Raw genomic sequence first — 6,629 nt, forward strand, 5'->3', positions numbered from 1 at the left:
TAATTGACGGTTTGTCTTGCCCAATAAGATATGGAATTTCTCGAAAAGATGGAAATTCCTGCTATTTGAAAAAAAGTTACGTTAAGCAACTCTAAGATATATCATAGAGCCGCTTAACGTAACCTTTTTAGTTAGTCAAAATTTCCATCTGTTTCAGAATTTCCATATCTTCCAGAGTAAGACAAACCGTAAATTAAAACATTTGAATCAATCGTACTTTTTTCGACCTCGAGAAACTTTAAAAAATGTTTGGAGATTGACCAAAAAAAGTAAGTCATTAGTCGCTTTCATAAAATATCACCGAACCCGTTTATAAATCAAGTCGAGTCGAGATTCATAAACAAAGAGCTATAATTTTTACTGAAACGCCCATGTTTGGTTTAATACTGCTTTCGAGAAGCATTCTGTGCGAGGTTCAATTCTGTAATATCGATACTTTAATGAATTGATATTCGCGAAGTTATCCATTGTTTTTTCTTATACTATTAACCACCTCCAATTGATCCATGAGAAATGAAGCACTTGGCCAGGGAGAGAAAAATTTGACTTCTAACGTAATTTTGCATTCTGCTTTTTCAGTTCAAGTAGCCACGTTGCTACATATTACATTGTACTACATCATAGTGTCCGAAATTCCTGTTAACTCCTTTGGCTATTTTTTAATTTGTTAATGTTTTTTCTACGCCGGAGTGTTATCAAGTCTTGTGACGTTTTGTTCCGTCTGTATAATTTGGTAATCAAAATTATACTTAATGTGAAAACATTCCATCAAATGTAAGCTTAACTAATATTTAACTAACTCTCATTTTTCATATATGTTTGCGATGTTATTTGTATATGTTATATAAACCTACTTAACTTTACCAGTATGTTTAAACATGTATAATGGGCGGTGCAAAACTAAGCGGAGGGCGGGGGAGCTGACAGAAAAATTTGTAAATTGTTTACTTAAAGCCATTGAAGCTTCATTATCCATAAGAACCTGTGTTGGCTGTACAAGGTTTACGTCTAATTCTTTTAAAAAATTTACTAACGGAACCACTTGATTGCATGTTTCTACCGCTAAAGTTTATTCGTCCTCGGCCGTTTCGTTGAAATTTATTTTTGGTTGAAAACATTCCATCAAATGTAAGCTGATTTAGTATTTAACTGACTCTCATTTTTTTGTGAAAAAAATGTTGTATATTACAATTGTGTTGAGCACATTTCGATATCTCATGATAGTCATTGCAAAATATATTTCTTTTTATCGGTTATGGGCTGGCGGAGAGAAGACTTTCAATTCAATTAGAGTTAATAATTTGAAACGTTTAATCAAGTGGCAAACAGGCAGGGCTTTTATGTGATATGAATACGGGGATGTTACTGCGGTTTAACAAATAGTAGTTTGAACATTGAGTTTTAATATTAGAAAAATGCCTAGCTGAACAAGAAACCTTTAGAACAACAGATTTTTAACTCACACCCCAAAACTGAGTAGCTGGAGATTGTCGTTAATAAGGTGATCAGAAATCAGGATCTTGTACAATTGCTCATATTTGTAAACAAGCTCACTTTTAGTTGACTAAAATTAACAAAAAGGCAGGTCAATTGATGTCGAAAGGATTTATGTTAGGTTCGTGTGAATTATAATTTCGCTGGATGGTGGAACGCTGTATTTAGGTAAGGGGGTCAGCTTTAACAGTCCAATCTTGACTAGATACCGAAGTAAGTGTTTGAGTAGAAGGTTATTTTTTTTCTCTTTTTTTGGTATACTTTTTACTTAGAGCATTTGAGACCTGATTATCCACAAGAACGGGTGTTGGCCGTGCCGTGTTTACGCATAGCTTCGTAAAAAGTTTCCTAACGGAACCAATTGTTTGCTTGTTTCTACCGCTAAAGTATGTTAATTATCGGCAGTTCCGTCGAACATTTTTTTTGCAAAAACGTTTGCCCGAATAATTGTTCATGATATGTTATTTGATTTAAATATTACCCACTGGTATTTTTCCTATTGACTACATTACCTGCCCAATCTGAATCTGAGATACTTTTTAGTTTTAGATCACTACCTATTCCCAACATCATATTTTCAGCCTTAGTGCCTTCGGGATGCTTAAAGAATAGCCTAGTGGCATTACCGTGTTTTTTGCTGGAAATTCTACAAAAGGCAGAGTATAGATGTCGTGGGAGCGTTATTTGGTCTAGTTAAAAACCTATGCCTCTGTGATTTGAAAACTGAGCAGGCTGATCTTGGCACTGCCTGCTATTGGTGTATGAAATCTCGAAAAATTTAAAAAACTATCCGAAGGAATGTCAAGTAACTTGACTTTTTTTTGTTTCAAAGCAATATAACATTTTCTCAATATATGCCTTTTGATTCATCGTCAGAATCTGAATTTTCGTCGCGATCAATTTTATGGTTTAGTAACCCAGTCAGAATACTTTTGATTAAATTTCTGAATTTTTCGCTGACTTTATTCGTGAAGGCTTCATTTGCTTTTGTCTGTGTTATCTCGTCGATTTTTTTTATTAATAGCAGAAATTCATTTCCCATAGACTATTTTACTTCTGTTTCATTAAGAACACCTACTATTGTTGAATACAACTTCCTGCCAGACTCCCATTGCTCAAAAAAAACTTTTTCATGTTTTTGATTAACAAACTAAGAGATTCCTCAGTTAATCGTGTTTATGAAAGCCTTGACGTTGGTGCCTGTACATTTGTTTGTCTTTTCCGCGTTTGCTCAAATTTTTTATCCATTTCTTTTAATTCGCCACAATTACAAATGACAGCTAATAAATGCTTGAATTATGGATATATGGATAGGCATGTGCAGGGACAGTATGTTTAACTGCGGTCCGGGACTGTTTTTTTTTTTTCGTATATTTTTTCCGAGACTGTTTTATTCAAACCCCGTTTATCCAAACCCCTTTGCAACCAAAAACAAATCAAAGCAGAAAGATTTTAGAACAACACAACGCCTGCGTTAAATTTCCAGCCTAAATTTATAGGATCAATACCTGATCTAGCGCTTCCAAAAAACTAGACAAATTTCTTAAAAATTTGAGTCAAAAATTGGTACGTGAAATAAATGACAATTTTGATCCCAAAAAATTTCTCGATTGTTGGCTTCGCTTCCATTACTTTCACTGAGAATCGATAGAGACAAAAAAACAAGATTTAAAAACATTACATCTTTCCATCTTTCTTCTTTTTGGAGAAGACATCGCCGGCAAGTTTTAAATCAACATTTACAAGATTGTTTTAAAATAAAACTGAGGGTAATTCCCATATTTGTTCGACCACCCAGCTTTGTTTTTTGATAACATTATCATTAAGTTTGCCATTTGATGCTAACTTTATCGTTGCCATAGTTGATCTAAAATTAGTCTAAAAATAGAAGTACACACAAATGCAGATTGCATAGGCTAAAGTTCAAAAGTTCATGTAATTGATTTGAAGCTCTAATTATTTAAGACCGAAGAAGCTTTTCTAGATAGAAGGCCAGAAAAGGTGATAAAAATTCTCTGATCTTTTCTGCTAGCCCCCGCCTTATTTATCCGTTATTTTAGCACCCCCCCCCCCCCAAAAAAAAAACTCACGTTTTTGCTAATTGTAACAGCGACATTTGCATTATTCATATATTTTTCTGATATTCTTAATATATGTTCATGTATTAACTTACTTAACTTTAAGAGCACGTTAAAACATGTATAAATGGGAAGTGCAAAACTAGGCGGGTGGGGCACTGTCAAGTACGATCATAAATTCTTTACTAAAAGCAATTAAAGCTTGATTTTCCATAAGAACCTGTGTTGGCTGTACAACGTTCACCTCTAATTATTTAGGAAAGTTTAATAACGGAACCACTTGATTGAGTTCATCTTTCGCTAAAGTATATTCGTCTTTGGCTGTTTCATTGAAACTTATTTTTTAAACTCAATTGTCCCACTAATTGTTCCTGAATTGTTATCTTTTTTCCCATATTAGCCACTGCTACTATTTCTTTTGTCCACAATAACTGCCTAATCTGAATCTGAGATACCTCTCATTTTTAGTTACCCACGTATTCTGGACGTCAAGTTTTCATACATAGTAGCATTGGGGATGCCTAATGGATGTTCCAGTGGCATTACTGTGTCGCTATACTGCAAATCAGACAAAAAACTAAGTATAGATGACGTGTGAATTCTATCAGCTCTACTTAATCACGCTTAGAAGTTTAGCCATCCTACTATTCCTCTGTGATTGCAAAAATGAGCAGGTTGATTTAGGCAATGCCTATTATTGGTGAATCAAATCTCGAAATTTGATTTATTTTCCAAATTTTTTGTTGACCTTATTGGTGAACTTTTCTACAACAGTTCATTTCATCTTTGTTATTTAAAACAAAAAAATTGATTTATTTTCAATGATATGAGATTTTAATTCTGTCTCATTAGGAAAACCCTCTAATGTTAAATACAACCTATTGTTAGAATTTTCTTACCCGAAACCTTTTTTTAGTTTATCTAGAACGAGAATTTTGAGAATCCGCTGCTCATTATGTTTTCGAAAGCGTTGAAGTAGGTGCACGTAATTTTGTTTGTCTTTTCCTCTTTGTCAAAAAAATTTTAATCCAATTTTCTTAATTCACAGCAATTTACAATTGACTTAGATAATAAATGCTCAATATATGGATAAGCATGTACGCACGCACGCACACACACACACACACACACACACACACACACACACACACACACACACACACACTCACACACACACACACACACACTCACACACACACACACACACACAGAGAGAGAGAGAGAGAGAGAGAGAGAGAGAGAGAGAGAGAGAGAGAGAGAGAGAGAGAGAGAGAGAGAGAGAGAGGAGAGAGAGGAAGGAGAGGAGAGAGAGAGAGAGAGAGAGAGAGAGAGAGAGAGAGAGAGAGAGAGAGAGAGAGAGAGAGAGAGAGAGAGAGAGAGAGAGAGTAAAGAGAGAGAGAGAGAGAGAGAGAGAGAGAGAGAGAGAGAGAGAGTAAATTTCATTGAGGTCTGGGACTGTTAAGTTTCTTTTTTCGGACTATTTTGTCTGGGATTGTTTTGTATGTTGCTGTTTTGTAGTTTAGGACTATTTTGTCTCGAATTGTTTTGTCATGGACAGTTTTGTAATCCATTTAAATCTATTATTTATGAGATTATTCAAACAATTTTTCAACCTAAATCTTAGCAGAAAAAATTTTAGAAATGATCCAAAGACTGCGTTAATTCTTCGGCTAATTTTATAGGATCACTACCAGCTCCAGAAAATTGCATAAAACTGGACAAATGTCAGAGACTTTTGAGCCAAAAATTGGTCCGTGAAGAAACTGTTTGTATTTAGATTAGCCTAAATTTGTCCACTCAGTCTGATCTCTCAGAATTAAAAATTACTGAGCCTGTGATCTTTCTAATCCTATAAAATTTTTCAATTCATGGGGGCTTCACTTTCATTCCATTCTCTGTGAATCATTACTCAAACAGCGAGCTCCAGAATGCTTATATCTTGACATCTATCATTTTTTTTAGTTCTTTGATAGAGACAAAATACACGTTTCCAAAATACTTCTTTGCTTTTTCATTTTTATTTCTCTTAGAATAAAGAATCGCCGGCATCTCTTAAATGATCATTTGCAATATTCTTTTAAAATACAACTGAGGATTATCCCGTGCTTGTTCAACCCAGCTATTTTCTTTGATAACATTATCATTAAGTTTGATATTTCATGCTAAGTTTATCGTTGCCATAGTTGATCTAAAAATAGTCTAACAAATGAAATACACACAAATGCAAATTGCATAGGCTAAAATTCATATAATTGATTTGAAGCTCTAATCATTTGCGACCGAAGAACCTTTTCCAGATAGAAGGCCAGTTTTAGCACCCCCCAACCCTCAATAAAGGAAACTCAAGATTTTGCTAATTGTAAGAGCGACATTTGCATTGTTCATATATGTTTGCGAGTTTGCGATATTGTTCATATAAGTTCATATATAAACTTACTTAACTTTAACAGTATGTTTGAACATGTATAATGGGCGGTGAAGAACTAAGCGGGGGGAAGGCGCTGGCAGAAAAAATTGTAAATTGTTTACGTAAAACAATTGAAGCTTCATTATCTATAAAAACCTGTGTTGGCTGTACAACGTTTACGTCTAATTCTTTAAAAAAGTTTACTAATGAAACCACTTGTTTGCTTGTTTCTACCGCTAAAGGATGTTCGTAATCGTCCTCGGCCGTGGGGGGCCGGCAGAAAGGATCCAAATACTCATTCTCGGAAACTTGAGACGAATTACTTTCTTAAGAGAGAACTGCAACTGGTTAGACCTCATAATATTTAACTTTGCCCACATTATGTCTACCAGTACCAAAAAAATGTACTTAAAAAGAGAGTCGCTCGCGCTTTCAGGTGCCGAGATCTGTTGTGAAAAGCAGTTGTGTTCTGCTGCAAGGACATTTCACAAAATTGTAATCCTTTTAACCCTCAATTCATTTTTAAGATTTAATTTTTTAAGATTACTAAATGAAGAATTATACTGCAATTCTGAAATTTTGCGGATTGCGCTTCTGTAAAATTTTGAGATGAAAAGCAGTTTTCACTTTTCAACTTTCAGCTCAAAAGT

This window comes from Convolutriloba macropyga, unplaced genomic scaffold (assembly GCF_964194025.1).
Source record: "Convolutriloba macropyga unplaced genomic scaffold, txConMacr16.3 SCAFFOLD_1987, whole genome shotgun sequence".
In the NCBI taxonomy this organism is placed as follows: Eukaryota; Metazoa; Xenacoelomorpha; order Acoela; family Convolutidae; genus Convolutriloba; species Convolutriloba macropyga.